Here is a 17,889-nt window from a genome sequence, read left to right on the forward strand (position 1 = left end):
CAAATAAAAACAGATTTCAACGTTAGTCTTTATTAAATAGGATTGGTTATGATGATCTATCCTATAACATACATATCCTGCTATCATAGATTAAGATATGTGAAGACAAACAAGAACTAGAAGATAAAATGTCAATTAAAATGGCAGACAATGAACTCCCCTGCTACTGTCTAACACAGGAAAGTGGCTCTTCCCATGCTCTGCCATGGGACAGGTATCAAACTCTAGTGAAAACATATTACTGAACTGACAACATCAGAGGAAACCTGCCAACTGTAATTTGAGGTTAGACTGAACAGCTGCATTATCGGTAGGATTATGCATTTGATGGAATACAAAATAAATATTGCTTGGTCGAGTTCAAGGAAGTTTAGGGACTTGTGTTATATGGAAGCATGTGTGGGATTTTGCTCCTTTTCAGAACAGCTCTAAACTTGAATAAGAAAACAGTATTGTGAAGGACCCAGAAGGAGGTGCTCTCTGCGTCTCAGAGCATAGCTGGATCACAGGCAGAGGTTCTGAAGCAGTCTGGCTGGGCCTTTAGATTTTATTATTCACTGCACTGGCCTGAGCCTTCGTATTTCTCACAGGGACCTAGGGAATGAATCACTGAATTCAACAGTGTGTTGTAGAATCTCATTTGACTTGTTTTTTTTTTTTTTTTATTTCCTTATGGAGATCTTTTCATAAAGGGAGAGTGTTCTCTACTATACATTATTAAAGATTTAGTTTTAGTGTGTGTGTGTGTGTGTGTGTGTGCACGCACATGCAAATGCAAATGCCCAAAGAAGCCAGAAGTGGGTGTTGGGTGTCAGATCCTCTGAAGTGGAGTGACAGGTGACTGTGGACTCTGATGTGAGCGCTGTCAACCAATTTTTAGTCCCTGGACAAGCATTAAGCACTCGCAGCCGCTCAGCCATCTCTCGAGCATCTCCACCCTCCACTGTAAAGAACGTCAGTGGACTGCAGTATCAGAGAACTTGCTGTGAGACCGTGTCACAAGCTACACCAATAAAACCCCACCATCATGACTGCCTAAACATCAGCTGAACAAGGGCAACAATAGATGTGACAAAGAGGCTAGAGGAAAGCCTACTAGGTCTCAAACCTACACAAAGAATTATAGGCAGCTGGGCACGGTGACTCACGCCTGTGATTCCAGCACTCAGGGAGGCAGAGGCAGGTGGATCTCTGTGAGTTCAAGGCCAGCCTGGTCTACAAAGCGAATCCAGGACAGCCAAGGCTACACAGAGAAAGCCTGTCTCAAAAAACAAAAACAAAGACAGGAACAAAACCAAAACTACAGACAACTAAGGAATGCTCAGAGCAGGAGAAAAGTCTTCCCCAAGAAGAGTATATCAGTTAGCCAGTACCAAATGACCATCACTGAAAACACACACACAAGTAATATTATATGTATATATATATATATATATATATATATATATATATATATATATGGAGTAAAGTGTATTTATGTATTTAGGAATATATAAGTCTATACATGCACATATAATGGCAATCAGGGCAAAAGAGGCTATGAATTTAAAACAGAGCAAAGCTAGGTATATGGCACGATTTAGAGGGAGGAATGGGAAGGTGAAAGTGATTGAATCATATTATAATTTCAAAAATAAAAGAACTAATAATAAAGAATATTAATGATAAACTATGTAGAATAAAAGTTTGGACTGTAAAAGTATTCTGGACAATAGGAGAAAAACCATTCTTTTGCTGTGCATAAAATATTTTAAAAATCACTGGAAATGCCTTATAATATGAGATCAGCTTATGATGATTTTTATCTTGTCATTACAACTTATGATTTGAGCTAAAAATAAAATACTTCTGCTGTGTCTTATAACATGATGATGTATAAGAATAACAGTTAATAATTAATAACAGAAAATGTCCAGTTCCTTAGATTTACAACATATTGTGGAAATAACCTTTTCTTTTACAGTTTCATAGCCAAGAGTTACCTTGGGAGGAAATAGGAAAGCATTTAAGAAACTACACATAATTTGAAAGATCCCTTCCAAGTAGACACATGATTACCACTGCTCACGGAAGGAGTAAGAGCTGCTCATGTCACTCATAACTTTGTCATTATGCGTAGCGATCTTTGAAGTGTTTGTTGGCTCAGGCTTTTCGGTTGAAATGTGAAAATTTGCTCTTCTAAAGGGAAATTCTTATGCCAATAAATACCTGGTAGCACTGCAAATTGATATCAGCTCAGAAAATAATATAAGAAAAATGATATGCTTTTACTCTCCCAAGAAATTATTACAAGGGCATCAGTCAAAGGAAAAAGTTCATACTGAGAAATATGCTTCCAGTGTTATGTGTAATTTCTTTGTAACTTGAACAAGAGAAATAGCAGATTGTGGATATCAAATAGAAGAGATAGTATGCCTAGCTTTATCAGAAATGTTACAAAAGGACTGAGAGAGGTGGGGCATGGTGACACAGCCCTGTGACCCCAAACACTGGAGGATCACAGTTAAGGTCAGCTCTGGCTACAGAGTAAGCCCTTGTTTCAAAACAAACAAGCAAACAAACAAAACACAACACAACCAGAGCAAAACAACAAGAAAAAGAAAACTGCACAGAATGGAATGTTTGTACCTAAAAATGTCTCCTGTAAAATATAGTCTCACAGTCATTTCTCTGCACAGATAACCCTACTTCAGAAAAGAAAGATGGAACTTTAAAAATGTTAACATGGTTACAATTAAGAGGATACAAAGCCATCTAAAGTTATGAATCTTTTTATTATTTTTTTTATTGATTACAGTTTATTTACTTTGTATCCCAGCTGTGGCCTCCTCCCTTGTCTCCTCCCAGCCCCACCCTACTTCTCTCTTCTCCTCCCATGAATCTCCTCCAGTCCACTGATAAGGGAGGTCCTCCTCCCTTTTTACCTGATCCTAGCCTATCACTTCTAATCTGGACTGGTTGCATTGTCTTCCTCTGTGGCCTGGTAAGACTGCCAGCTCATGGGGACAGGGGAGGGGGGTGATCAGCGAGCCAGCTACTGAGTTCATTTCAGAGACAGCCCCTGTTCTCCTTACTAGAGAACCCATTGGAGACTGAGCTGCCATGGGCTACATCTGAGCAGGGGTTCTAGGTTTTCTCCATGAAGGGTCCTTGGTTGGAGTATCAGTCTCAACAAAGAGCCCTGGGCCCACATTTTTGGTTCTGTTGCTCTCCTTGTGGAGCTCCTGTCCCTTCCAGGTCTTTCTATCTCTCCCTTCTTTCATAAGATTCCCTGCACTCTGCCCAAAGTTTGGCTGTTTTTTTTTTTTTTCTTAAAGTTTTATTTGACTTTAACATTGTTTGAAAATATCCCAATAGTGTGTTATTTCAGGAGTGGGAATATGGATTTTCTGTTAAATTTGTAATTAAAGAGAAGCAGTGAGATTAAAAAGCAAAAACAAACCAAGACTGGCCCCTCCCACTTTTCTTCAGTCTGAACTTGTGGTGCATGTTAGAAGTCTCTAAGCCTGGGTGACTTGAATAGTTTCCTCTAGTTTTTAAAGTGAGTGAGGATATTCAAACAGTTGGATTAACTGTTCCTTTGGGGCATACACATCTCAATATCTTTTCTTGCGTTCTGTGTATTAAGGTTTTTGTTTAGTAGTTTTGGTATTTTGGTGTTATTAGAAACATAACTTTAGATCACTTTGTTTCCTCTTAATCACAACCATATTGACTTATTTATTTATTTATTTATTTATTTATTTATTTATTTATTTAATCACAGGCCATTCACTTGTATCCCAGCCTTAGCCCCCTCTCTCTTTCCCTCCCAATCCCTTCCTACCTCCCTCATCTACTCCCTGCTCCCTTCTGAGTCCACTGATAGGGGAAGTCCTCCTCTCCTTCCATCTGACCCTAGCTATCAGGTATCTTCAGGACTAGCTGCAATATCCTTATCTGTGGCCTAGCAAGGCTGCTCCTCCCTCAGGGGGGAGGGGAAGCTCAATGAGCCAGTCATTGAAATCATATGATTCTTCTTTCATATGATTCCCTGCACTCTGCCGAAGTTTTGGTTATGAGTCCCAGCATCTGCTTTGATAGACTGCTAGGTAGAATCTTTCAGAGGCCTCTGCAGTAGGCTCCTGTCCTGTTATTTGTTTTCTCTTATGTCCAATGTCGATCCCCTTTGTCTTTCTAGGTGAGTATTGATAATCTTACCCTGGTCCTCTTTCTTGTTTATCTTCTTTAGGTGTATAGATTTCATTATGTTTATCCTATATTAGAGATCTATATAAGTGAATATATACCGTGTGTGTCTTTCTGCTCCTGGGATACCTCACTCAGGATGATCTTTTCTAGTTCCCGCCATTTGACTGCAGATTTCATGATTTCTTGTTTTCAATTGCTGAGTAGTATTCCATTGTGTAAAAGTACCACAATTTCTGTATCCATTCCTCCGTTGATGGAACATCTGGGTTGTTTTCAGGTTCTGGCTATTACGAATAAAGCTGCTACAAACACAGTTGAGCAAATATCCTTGTTGTGTATTGAGATCTTTTGAATATATGCCTAGGAGTGGTATAGATGCATCTTGAGGAAGTAGTATTCCTGATTGTCTGAGAAAGCGCCAGATTGATTTTGAAAGTGGCTGTACAAGTTTACATTCCCACCAGCAGTGGAGGAGGGTTCCCCTTTCTCCACAACCTCTCCAGCATGTGTTGTCACTTGAGTTTTTGATCTTGGCCATTCTGATGGGTGTAAGGTGAAATCTCAGGATCGTTTTGATTTGCATCTCTCTTGTGGCTAAGGATGTCGAGCATCTCTTTAAGTGTTTCTCTGCCATTCTATATTCTTCTACAGAGAATTCTCTGTTTAGCTCCATATCCCATTTTTTCAATTGGGCTGCTTGAATTATTGCCTTGTAACTTCTTTAGTTCTTTATATATTCTGGATATCAGCCCTCTGTCAGATATAGGGTTTGTGAAGATCCTTTCCCAATCTGTAGGCTGTCATTTTGTTCTTTCAACCGTGTCCTTTGCTTTACAGAAGCTTTTCAGTTTCATGAGGTCCCATTTATTGATTGTTGCTCTTAGAGCCTGTGCTGTTGGTGTTCTGTTCAGGAAGTTGTCTCCCGTGCCAGTGAGTTCTAGGTTCTTCCCCACTTTTTCTTCTAACTGATTTAGTGTATTGGTTTTATATTGAGGTCTTTGATCCACTTGGACTTTAGTTTTGTGCAGGGTGATGAATATGGATCTATTTTCATTTTTCTGCATGTAGACATTCAGTTGGACCAGCACCATTTGTTGAAGATGCTGTCTTTTTTCCATTGAATGGTTTTGGCTTCTTTGTCAGAAATCAAGTATCCATAGGTGTGTGGGTTTTTTTCTGGGTCTTCTATTCAGTTCCATTGATCCACCTTTCTGTTTCTATGCCAATACCATGCAGCCTTTTTAACATTTTTAATGTTAATCAATTTTCTGTTTTTTAGAGAGATGGAATTTGTTTTGTTAAACAAACAAAAGAGTTTTTGTTTGTTTGCTTGCTGGATTTATTTTGCTCTGTTTTGTTTTTGTTTTTACTGTAACTAAAACTTCACATTGGGTCAGAGGTACAAACATTACTTCTTATCCAGCATTGTTAAAAAAAAAGCTTTGGGATCTTGAGATCTGGGCTGACAGCCTAGACCTTATTAATAAAGAACATACATGGTTTTGTTTTTGTTTTTTTCTTACTTCATTATCTTTACATAATTTTTTTTTCATTGCTTAGAAATATGACTATGTTCACTACAAAACACCAGCTTTGATTTAAAACATCTGCCTTGAATTTCTGATCCTCAAAGAATAATTCAGTATGGAACATTTTTTCCTAGTTATTTAAAAACTGATGTGTGGTAAAATTATAAAGTTGCTCTAAAAAGCAAGTCTCAGCATATTCTTAATCAGAAGAAAATGTGAGTCTTTGCAACAAATGCACTGTTGAATTCCTTTCTGGCTTTGTCAGTAAAACTGTTGTGAACAGATAAAACTTGGGGACTTTAAAACTTTTATCTCATGACTCATAGAAGACCTCTTTCCTGGCCAACACTCAGAAGGTTGTAGAAACCAACTGGACCAGGACCTTTCCAAGACCATAGAGTTGTATGTTCCACTCCCTACACCGAGTTGTTATCTTGAAGGGAGAAGTCTCCATGTAGCACAAGGGCCCTTGTAAGGGCTTTTTACATTGGTAAACAAACTCTAATGGAAGGCATATTGTGCCTGGTCCTTTCCACTGGTCCCTGTTCCCTCCGCTAAGCTGTTAACAATTCAAGACACAGATTAGATAGATACGTGCTTCTAAGGGTCTGGGGAGAAGCCTATGAAACCCTTCGTGTTCCTCACAGCTCTGTCATTAACTGCCATGAAAAGAATTCTAGAAAGTCTTAAATTCCATTTCAGGAAAATGTGTTTTTATATTGACTGATAGAGGTAAGGGATACTGTCAATAAAAGCAAGAGGAGAGAAGCCATAGGAAATCACTTCTCCTACTCTAGAAACATAACGAACGAGACAGTTTTTACACAGGACAAAGCAGTAGACAGCCCTCATCCACACTAAATTAAAAAAGCCATGAGTATCTTACAGTACAAGTAAATTCACAGGAAAAACAAAGCAAGAAACTTCAAGGTAGAGAGGCTGTAGAAACTGGACAGGCAGGCACAATAAATAAAGTCTTAAATGACACAGGTCTACTGCCTTGGTGAGGGGACAGAGAAAAGAAATAGAAAATAGGCTCACAAACTCTAAGACAGAAAAATTGCCAAGGACACTGTTGTATAAGTGTGTGCTTTTTCTAGCTCAGTTCCACCTTCACACTTGTTTTATGCATAATGCCAGGCCCAGACCTGGAAATTTAAAACCTAAGAAGTTTAAAGATGCCAATGAAAATTCTACTGCTTATGATAAAAAGTTACCCAAAAAATATTGTAAAAGAGTACAAGAGGCTGGTTTATGCAAAAATTCAGAGCGCAAGACATAAATGCAAAACTCGTTATGGGTGGGTATGCTAACTGCTGTTCCTGCAGCCTGCAGCATTTCCACTCACACACAGTCCCTCCTCCCCAGTCTCGGTCCCTTATAACCAACTGGGACGCCATTTGTAAAATATAAAGTGCTGTAAAAATACCAGATAATAGTGATTATTCATCTTGCCTTCCATCTCGCCAGCATTTATTTGTGTTACTCCGAATTTGAGCTTTTATTGCTCCCAAATGAATTGGTCAGGTCCACATTTGCTTCCAGGTCTTCTTGCAGTAACATAATCCAACCATGTCCGACAGGTCGGGGATGAACGGGAGGCCATGTCTCCTTGCAGTTGTGTTACATCGGAAGCATCAAATGATCTATAGCAAAGCCAGCCATTCTGACCAACCTCCATGGCCGTGTTCTTGTTTTTCTTTTTTGTAGAAATTCATGCAGCAATAAATCCCTGTCAACTAGCAGTTTCTGTACCAACTCCTGGCATTGATCTGTCAAAGCATCATATCACCACCATGTCATTTGAAACTTTTTTCCTAGAGCTTCTAAATGAAATGTCTTCACCATGTACAAATTTACACAGTATTTGATTTCATCCTACTGTTCATTCTCTCACCCTCGTTATCTCTCTCTCTGTCTTTCTCTCTGTCTCTATCTCTCTTTAACACAGTGCATAACTGGAGATCTGGAGATTCAATGATCTCTCAATAAATGACTCTAACTGTACATCATTCCATTTTAGATGTCACCATTAAATAAAGATATACAAAGATAGCCATGCTTCCTGAATCTGGATGTGTGGGAATTCTCAGGGTCAGCAGCACCCTGCTTTATATAGAAAGTGGGGGAAATATTGGGGGGATATTAATGCAGTTGAAAAGTTGTTGTTGTTGTTGTTATTGTTGTTGTTGTTCTCTCTTCCTATCTCTCTGTCTCTCTTTGTCTCTCTCTGTCTCTTTAGTTTCTCAGTTTCTCTCTCTCTTCCTCTTACTTTTCTCTCCTTCCCTTCTCTCAGTCTTTTATCAACACTTCCAAATTCCATCACATGAATGTCTTTAATTTTATCTTCTTTTATATTCACTAACTTTGTTTGATCACATATGATAGGGCTATTTATCGTGAAAGGGTAGCAAATTTTTACAATGAATTATACAACTCTTAGGAGATGTATTTCTGAGTTGATCACTCTAACCAATATATTAATTAGTAAGCTAAAGGAAATTAATCATATCCATTGTTGATGTTGAAGCAGATCCTGACAGAATTCAATTCATTCATGATGTTTCAAAAATAGCTTTAGAAAATTAATCACATATGGTAAAATTGTCTTTATCATAATCCAATACTTATGAAAACCCTAAAGCTTACTGTAGTGAAAGAATGAATACATTGTGAAGGAGGTAAGGATTCCATCTCATGTGGATTATAGCAAGCGTGACAAAGCAAGTAAGTGCAACAAATGAGTGTCACATAAGAAACTATGAATAAAACTGCCCAAATTTGCATATGAAAATCTGAAATCATCTCCAAAAGTATTCCCAGGATAGGTGAGTTTGGCCAAGACACAGAATACAAGATCAGTGTACAAAAATCAACTGTGTTTCCACTCAATATCAATATATGCAAAATGATCAGAACTGAATAGACATAGTTCCATTAACAAGCACTCAAACTGACATACCTACATATATTTGTAACAGAACACATATAGGACCTTATGCTGAAAACTTTTAAATGCTAATAGAATGATGAAAGAACATATAGATAAAAGAGCACATGCTTAGTTTGTTTAGATGTATGGATTTTAGTGGGTTTATTCTATGTTGTATGTTTATATGAGTGAGTATATACCGTGTGTGTCTTTTTGTTTCTGGGACAACTCACTCAGGATGATCCTTTCCAGGTCCCACCATTTACCTGCAAATTTCATGATTTCCTTATTTTTCATTGCTGAGTAATACTCCATTGTATAGATGTACCACAGTTTTCTGCATCCATTCTTCAGTTGAGGGGCATCTGGGCTGTTTCCAGCTTCTGGCTATTACAAATAAAGCTGCTACAAACATGGTTGAGCAAATGTCCTTTTTGTGTACTTGAGCCTCTTTTGGGTATATGCCTAGGAGTGGTATGGCTGGATCTTGAGGAAGCGCTATTCCTAGTTGTCTGAGAAAGCGCCAGATTGCTTTCCAGAGTGGTTGTACAAGTTTACATTCCCACCAGCAGTGGAGAACAGTTCCCCTTTCTCCACAACCTCTCCAGCATGTGTTATCACTTGAGTTTTTTATCTTGACCATTCTCATGGGTGTAAGGTGAAATCTCAAGATTGTTTTGATTTGCATTTCCCTAATGGCTAATGAGGTTGAGCATTTCTTTAAGTGCTTCTCTGCCATTCGATATTCCTCTACAGAGAGTTCTCTGTTTAGCTCTGTTCCCCATTTTTTAAGTGAATTACTTGATTTGCTGCTTTTCAGCTTGTTTAGTTCTTTATATATACTAGATATGAGCCTGGAAAGGATCATCCTGAGTGAGTTGTCCCAGAAGCAAAAAGACACACACGGTATATACTCACTCATATAGACATACAACATAGGACAAACCCACTAAAATCTGTGCATCTAAAGAAACTAAGCAAGAGAGAGGACCCTAACTAAAATGTTCAATCCCCATCCTGAAAGGCAAAGAGGATGGACATCAGAAGAAGAAGAAAACAGGAAACAACCTAGCAACCTGCCACAGAGGGCCTCTGAAAGCCTCTGCAGTGCAGACTGTCAAAGCAGATGCGAGCCTGATGGCCAACTGACGGGCAGAGTGAATGGAATTTTATGTAAGAAGTGGGAAATAGTAAGAGCTGGAGAGAACAGGAACTCCACAAGGAGAGCAACAGAACAAGAAAATTTGAACACAGGGAACTTCCCAGAGACTCATACTCCAACCAAAGACTATCCATGGAGATAATCTAGAACCCTGACAATGCAGCCACTTCTGATGAGAACTGATAGACTAAGATCAGAAAGGAGAGGAGGACCTCCCCTATCAGTGGACTTGGGGAGGGGCATGCATGCAGAAAGGGGGAGGGTGGGATCGGGAGGGGAGGCGGAAGGGGCTTATGGGGGGATACAAAATGAATAAAGTGTAATTAATAAAAGTTAAATAAAAAATTTAAAAAAAAGAAGAAGAAAAAGAGCACATGCTATGCTCATAGACTCTGAGACTCAGCCTACCAGGGATATTTATCTTCTCTTAAATGACATTTAAAGTTCACAGAACTCTAATCAAAATATCAGGAAAAAAACTCTAAATATAGAAAACAGTTTTTCAAAATTTGCGTAGCAACAGAAGTGGCTAAAACATGAAAGGAAGAATGGAGTTGAAAATAAACCCCATGCTACCAGGCTTTAATTCTTATTACTTAGCTACATTAAGGCAGATTCTATGGTCCTTGTGAAAGGACTGATACATATACCAGTGAAAGAGAAGCATGGAAACAAATGTGGAGCCACAGATGTGTGGGTATGCTGATGAACAAAAGCAAGCCAATAGATAAAACATGGAGCACCTTATCAGTGGTACCGGAGTAACTGGATGCCCACAAGTGAACTGAGCAAATTATCTCAGCTGACTCTTGACCTTGCACAAAATTAACTCCAACTGATTTAAATGCCCATCACAAAATTACTAACACACTAAGCAGAAACAACTAAGAGAAAAATTATCAGGATGTCACACTCATAAACAGTTCTCAGCCATAACAACAAAATGGGAGAATAAAATATATGAATGAGACATTACATGATTTAAAACATTCACTCTTTGAAAGATCTTGGTTTTTTTCTGAAAAAATAAACAACATGTAAACTAGAAAAATATTTGCAAAATCACACATTTGAAAAAGGCCTCATGCAGAAAACACAAAAACTCTAAAATGCACCAGTTGAATACAAACCAAATAAACAGTTGAAAAAAACAAGCAGGCAAAAGACAATCAGAGATTTTCTGAAGTGAATACTTGGTCAACAAATAGATAATTTTCCCTAAGTAATTGGTTCCAGGAAGACCATAGTCTTCAGATACATATATGTATGTACAGATACATATTTGCAAACACACATTGTATGTGTGTATATGTATTAAGATTAAGGGGTACGGCCTTGTTGAAGGAAGTTTATCACTACAAGTGCAAAGCCTATGCCAAGCTCAGTCTCTCTCTCTCTCTCTCTCTCTCTCTCTCTCTCTCTCTCTCTCTCTTTCTCTGTTTGCATATCACAAAGAAGCTCTCCACGGCTTCTCCATCAGTGTGCCTGTTGTGCCTGCCATGATGATAAAGGACTAAACCTCTGAAACTATAGGAAAGCCCTGAATTAAGTGCATTCTTTCATAAGAGTTGACTTGGTCATGGTGTTTCTTCACAGCAACAGAATAGTGACTAAAATACCATGATAGAATGGATGGGTGATACATTTCTGGGTGCAAAGAAGACTGTTACTCATGTGGATTCTAAAATCAAATCACTAAATTTGAAGAACAACTTTCTGTTCTTTCCAAGTGAAAGTCGCCAGGTCACTTTTTCTCATGGAAGAGCTAATGAAATGTTCACCTCATTCGGCTGCAGTAAGAGAAGAACACTGGAAGCTCTCCTAAAGGCTGGCTCTGTCCTCTTTTCTGTCCATTCTCTAATTCATGGACTGAAGCACAACCTGCTGTATTTCTACTTGCAGCTTTGAGAAGAGCATTGAGATTAGGATAAGTCATGGGGATGGAGTCAATATGATGGACAGAATTCTAGTACTGAAAAAAAAATGACTTAAAATCATTTAAAATTTTTGCACATGCTAAGGTTTTTGAGATTATTTCCTGAGTTCTTAACATACTTAAGGCAGGGATGATGGCCCCATTTTAACGTGCATTTCTGCAGCAACATTGCAAAATAAGCACCATTCCTACCATTTTACCAATGAAGACACCAAGCTATGGTGAATCTTTTCAATTTTTTCTTACTTTTTTTTTTGTCCATAACTGTCTCAAGATCAGATAGCTAGCAAATATGAAGAGAGGGTCTGGATCCAAGGAATAAGAACCTGACACTGGGCTGAGCCACAATGCCTTCCAATTATAATATAAAACATGCAAAAGAGTTCAAACACTGACAGAGGAGAGAAGGAAGAGCAGGTGACTTAGGAGAATTTGAGAATCTGCAAATTTTTTTGAACCAGCATTTAAGATGTACTGAAATCAAGTTAAAATCCAGTGCTTGTCCTGTGAGGTCATCATTATATTAGTGATTTATAATTCCTAAAATATGTGTGGTACAGCAAAGAATATATGTGACCTTTGCTCTCAGTTCTTGGAGTGAAACATTGAAATGCTTGGGCTATGCTAATTCCATAAACTGAAATCCCTGTGCTATCCTAATGCCATAAAATGAAGGACTGTTAGGTAGCTACAAGACGCTGGTCATTAAATAGGTCCATACTGTCTCTATGGAGGAGATATAGAACAGAGACTAAGGTTGGCCCTTGATTCAATCTATCAGACTTATGCAATCAGACCTCAACACAAAGCATCTCATGAAGCCCGGTGTAACTTGTCCATTGCTATGCACTCTGGTACATGAGTAGCGTGGCGCTCCAGGACTCCATGAGAGAGAGCACGGTGTCCCTCTCTACTCCACACTTACGTTGCGAGAGTCTTTAATTGGCTAATCCTTCACTATAATATCTATAAATCTCTCTTCCTAAATTATCAATGTTGAGAATCTCTAGAGAAATTTAAGGTATGTAGCTACCGGTTAGTCACAGTGAAGTTAACCAAGGGATCCCCAAAGTGCAGATGACATACAAAGGAAGGAGAGGTTCTGCTTGGTGTTCGATCCGTTGCCTTAAAACAGCAGCTCTAAGCTATGGGCCGCACAGTCAAGTACCTAGGTACATGTGTGGAGAGTCCTCATCGTAAACCAAAACTAAAAACAGAGCAAGCTCTGCCACTAGCTGTAAGAGTTAAGTGCCTTAATGTCCCAAAGCGCGTGCACACACACCCACACCCCGTCTCCAATCTGGATAAATTATTACTATTATTATTTGCCATTTGTATATAATTTTATCATGATATGGATGCGGTCTCCATTATTTTTCATTTTGTGTCATAAGTAAGAGCAATTTTCTCTGCTGCAGTGTAATCTTCACACTCCTCCCTAATGGTTGAGAGAGTGATTTACTTTACCAGTATTCTTTAAAAATAACATTTCCTATTTTAATATTTAAATTATGTATCTTTATGCTTAAGATTTTTATAGTAATTTACATATAATTCCCTAAGGATTTTTTTTTGTTTTTTTTTTTATGCTTTAAAACATAATGTCAAATTGCTTCTCAAAAGGATCATTTGACTCTCACTTGGCATGTATGAGGGTACATTTTATTACAGGCTCTCTAACAGCTGTATCTTAAGTACGGTAAGATATTTTAAAATATAGAAAATGGTGTGGTCTAGCTATATTCATATGTTTTTCATAAATCCATTTTAAATACCAGCAAAGTAAAGTACTTTCTCACTTAAGAAAGTCTCCTTTTAAATCAATTACTCCTGATATTCTCTGAGTAGCAATGGATAGTTTCCTTTCTTTTCTCTTTCTTTTTTCCTTTTTCTTTTTTTTTTTCCTCTTCACCTCAATAAATTGCTCACTGAATAGAATGCATTCATTTTTGAAACGCATGATAGGCATATCCAGGCATAGTGAGCAAATTTAAAAATCACAGTACTCCAGAAGCTGAGGAAGTCAGACCACAAGCTTAAGCCCTTACACAAAATCGCAAGTGCATGGTCTATACAGTAAGTTCAAGGTCACCATGAGTTACATAGATGTTACATAAAATAAAATGAGATAAACACACGAGTGATGGCTTCACTGCAGCCTGTTGTTTGTAAGGAATGGGACCCTGTATTTCTGTGCCTCCGAAGAGTGCGAATGAATACAACCATACAGAGAAAACAGGAGAAAATGCTGAAACACTACAAGTCTGCGACTTTATCGGCAACTGTTCTGTCTTGTTCTGGCCTTGCTTAGCCTGCCTTGCTGGCTCTGGCTCTCCTTTCAAGCTGCTTCAAACCATCTTTGCATCTCTGGAGGCTGATTGTCTCCACTTGTCTGCACACAGATCACCTCAGCTGCCTCTCAGTTTGTGCTTGAAACTCTAGTCTGGATGATTTCCTAAATTAAGCAGCTACAGGAGTGTTAGTCAGCTTTATGTTCTTGTGACAAAATACTATGAATTTATGAGGCAGGATGATTTGTCTTGCTTACAGTGTCAAGGTTTCAGTCCATGGTCGCTTTACCCTGTTACTTTGGGGCCTGTGGTGATTTTATATAGTGTGGTGTGAATCATAACAGAGGAAGCTGCTTTCCTTATAGAAGAGGGAGCAAAACAGAAGAGCAAGGACTGGGGCCCCAATATTGCCACAGATGCCCTAACTTCCTTTAGTTTCCCTCTTAAAGCTTCTGTCACCTCCTGATAGTGCCTCCTTTGTGGGGCATTCTAGGACCCAACCATACTAACATCTGTCTGTCTGTCTGTCTCTGTGTCTATCACAGTGATTCTCTACCTTTCTAATGTTGCAGTTCTTTAATACAGTTAGTTCATCATGCTGTAGTGACCTCCAAGCATAAAAGTATTTTCATTGCTACTTCACAATCGTAATTTTTCTACTGTTATGAATCATAACATAAATAGTTTTGGAAGAGAGGTTTTTCAAAGGGGTCTTCATCCACAGGTTGAGAACTGCTAGTCTTTTATCCATCAGCTCCTTCAGCCCTCCTTTGCTCCAAGTCCTAGTAGACTTGTGCCAGTTACATCAGGGTTCTAAAGTCACACACTGTTCATAATTGCTGTCTTCTAACTTTTCTTTTTTGTAAGAGTAGTTTCTCTGTGGGAAAAACAAAGAGGCCTAAGACTGTCAAGGGAAATGTGTGAAATTGGAATGCCTCACAAGAAAACCTTTCTTTTCATGGAGGAGTGCCTCACAGCGGCACAGCCCTACGTTCAGAGTGTGGGCAGTGGGCAGCCACTCGAAACACACCGCCATTATCTGTCAGCCCCAAACCCTGCGGAATACAAGAGTTACAACCCAGGAGACGAGGGCAAAGATCAGACCTTCCGTCTGGATAAGATGTTCTTAAAACATAAGTTAGCAATAAAAGCAAGCCAATATTAATATGAAGCTTTATTAATATTATTTCATTTAGACATTACATCAATCTGATGATTTGAGTGTGTGTTACATAAACAAATAAAATAAAGAGCATATAGGTTAAATAACGTTGACACAAGCATACATTTAGCAAATGGAAAAATGAAACTCAAACTCTATCCCTCTGGTTTGTGTCTAGAACTCATTCATTTCTTCATTCCTGCCTGGCCCTGGAACAAGCAACCAGCAATGCCTAGGTGTGACAAAGTACCCCTTTGTGTGACAGAGTGGAGGCAAAAGTGTCACTCAACCCACTTTTCCCATCACCCCCCACGAGGCTGAAAAATAAAAACTGGTTTTTGAGAAGAAGAGCAGCCATACCCCCTGTTGATGCTTTGCAGAGAAATACAAGAAGGCGACCCTGCTCCTACCAGTACATTCCTCTACTACTGCGGATGCTGCCTTCATTGAAAGACTCACTCTTTGCTGCACAACTGCAAAGTCACGGGTACAAATGTGTAGGGTAAATGGGAAAAGAAAATGTAAGTTATTCAATCGTGTTGTTCAGACAAAAGCATAAATAATTGATGAACTTGCTATAAGTTTAAGTGGTTTTAATGACAATATTTTTGAAAACGACAGGTTCTCTCTTACATTATAATCTAATAATTATGTATATATAAGTGTGTATATATACATATATATGTTTGTTCAAACAAATGTACATATGGGTATAGTAGGACTTGAAAAAGAGAATAAGAAAGGCTAAGTATGAAGAGATAAGGAAGGAAAGAAGCAGGTACTGGATTGGTTATGAATGGAGATGTAAAGTTAACTGTATTTTTAGCTCTAATTCTGTCATGGAGATTTCAGGTCTGGTGGTGGATGACGGCATAAAAATATATTCATTAACGAAAGTATAAAACTTAATAAGATTTCCCTTGCTTCTATTCTAAATACCTATTCTAAATATACAGAAGTTCACAGGGTTGTACAGATTTTGAGTCTGGTTAATTTTCATATGTGATATTTTTGTTTGCAAATTTTAAAGTTAATGTATTCTTTAGAAGAAAACCATTTGAAAATATCTAGATTATTAGCTTTTGGGCATACAGTATAAGAAGAGTTTAACACACTGTCCACATGTACATGTACTTTTAAAATTCAAAATCCCAGATTAAAGTACAGCTAAATAAATTCTCAACTACGTTATTTTATCAGGTATATCTTCAAACCTGCTTTGGGTTTAAAGGCTCACATGCAACCCATTTGTGAAATCAAGGATTTCAGTTTTCCATCTGAGTAAACACCAATTTGCATTTGTGATTAAAGGTTAGGGGGATGTTGAATATCATGCTGGTTTTCCCCTTCCCCTGATCACTTCTTCCCATCAGTCTCTTCCAGGAAGGAACTAGAAGTTGGCTCTATTTAGGGAAGTACATTTGCAATCTTCCAAAATCATAATTGAAAATCCAATGCAAAGTCTTTGCTGCTTTCTCCCAAGCTCCTCCTGGTCTGATATACCAGCGTGTACACACGGGCTGCATCTGACTATGAACAAGACCACCAATGTGACAGCCTTAATGAAGGCCAGTGGCTGCCAAAGCAAAAAACATGGAGAAACGGAGACCAAAATATTTCCCCTCCTCTCCTCCAGCAGTTAAATGCATTTACAAGGTAAGTAAAAGCAGCTTTACTAGACTTTTATTTCCATATAACATTTCAAATTCAACTGAAGATCTTCTATGCAAAGCACTTTGAGTTCATGACATTAGTGCTAATTTTATTCTCACATAGAATGCTCAGAAGCCTTCCTCAGCCTGGTAGAAGGGAGAAGTATGGTAAAAAAAAAATGGTGTCGATGGTGATATGAAACAGATCAGCCAAGAGAAGGACCCCTACAGCAACTTCAGAAGAACGAAACACAGCTCAGAGAGTGTTTTTCTTTCTTTCTTTCTTTCTTTCTTTCTTTCTTTCTTTCTTTCTTTCTTAATTTATTTATTTATTTATTTTTGCTTTGACCGTTTTATCTTCTATAATAAAATCCTCTAACTAGTCATACATTTCAAGTGTGCATTCCAAGAAAGGAGACTGTGAGAACTACACTGCACAGTTAACAGAAGCGGAGACATAGAACAGGGGAAATACTCTAGTCAAGTAGGTGCACTTATTCAGACAGTAAATATGGCCCTTAACTTACAGTCCACATATAAAATAAATCTAAGCAAATACAATAAAAAGGAAACAAACAAACAAAAGTACTACGCCAGCGGTGGTCAGTTTCTCCCAAAATTGCAATAGTGAATTCCTATTGCCTACATAAACACATCAGAGAACTTTCTAGAGAAAAGTAAGTCCAGGTAAAAACAAACCCTGGATAAATGGCTATCTGATGAGCAGGAGAAAGGGCCCGTGAAAGAGCAACACTGTAGGCGCGTCAGCTGACTGGTGGGGACAAGCAGGTGCCTTTACCCGTGTGCTTTAATTTCTCCCTTAATCTTAATCTAACACATCAGAATCTGTCAGAAGAACCGAGATCATCCTGTAAAAACAGCCTGCACCATCCACACACTTTCCTTCTAAAAATCTGAGTCCTAAGCTATGGCCATAACAGATCAAACCTCCAGATCTAACGGTAAAATCTTTTTCTGGGTCTTTCTTGGGGTAGCCCCAAGAAAGTGGTTGTTCTCTGGGATTCAGACCTGTC

At 38.4% G+C, this 17,889-nt stretch overlaps 1 protein-coding gene across 6 annotated transcripts in view; it reads right to left on the reverse strand.

Annotated features, from left to right (window-relative positions):
* Positions 1–17,889, reverse strand: part of Macrod2 (mono-ADP ribosylhydrolase 2) — a 1,832,027-nt gene that overhangs the window by 608,637 nt on the left and 1,205,501 nt on the right. The window lies entirely within an intron of this gene.

This window comes from Psammomys obesus, unplaced genomic scaffold (genome assembly GCF_907164565.1).
Source record: "Psammomys obesus unplaced genomic scaffold, mPsaObe1.curated_primary_1811, whole genome shotgun sequence".
NCBI lineage: Eukaryota > Metazoa > Chordata > Mammalia > Rodentia > Muridae > Psammomys > Psammomys obesus.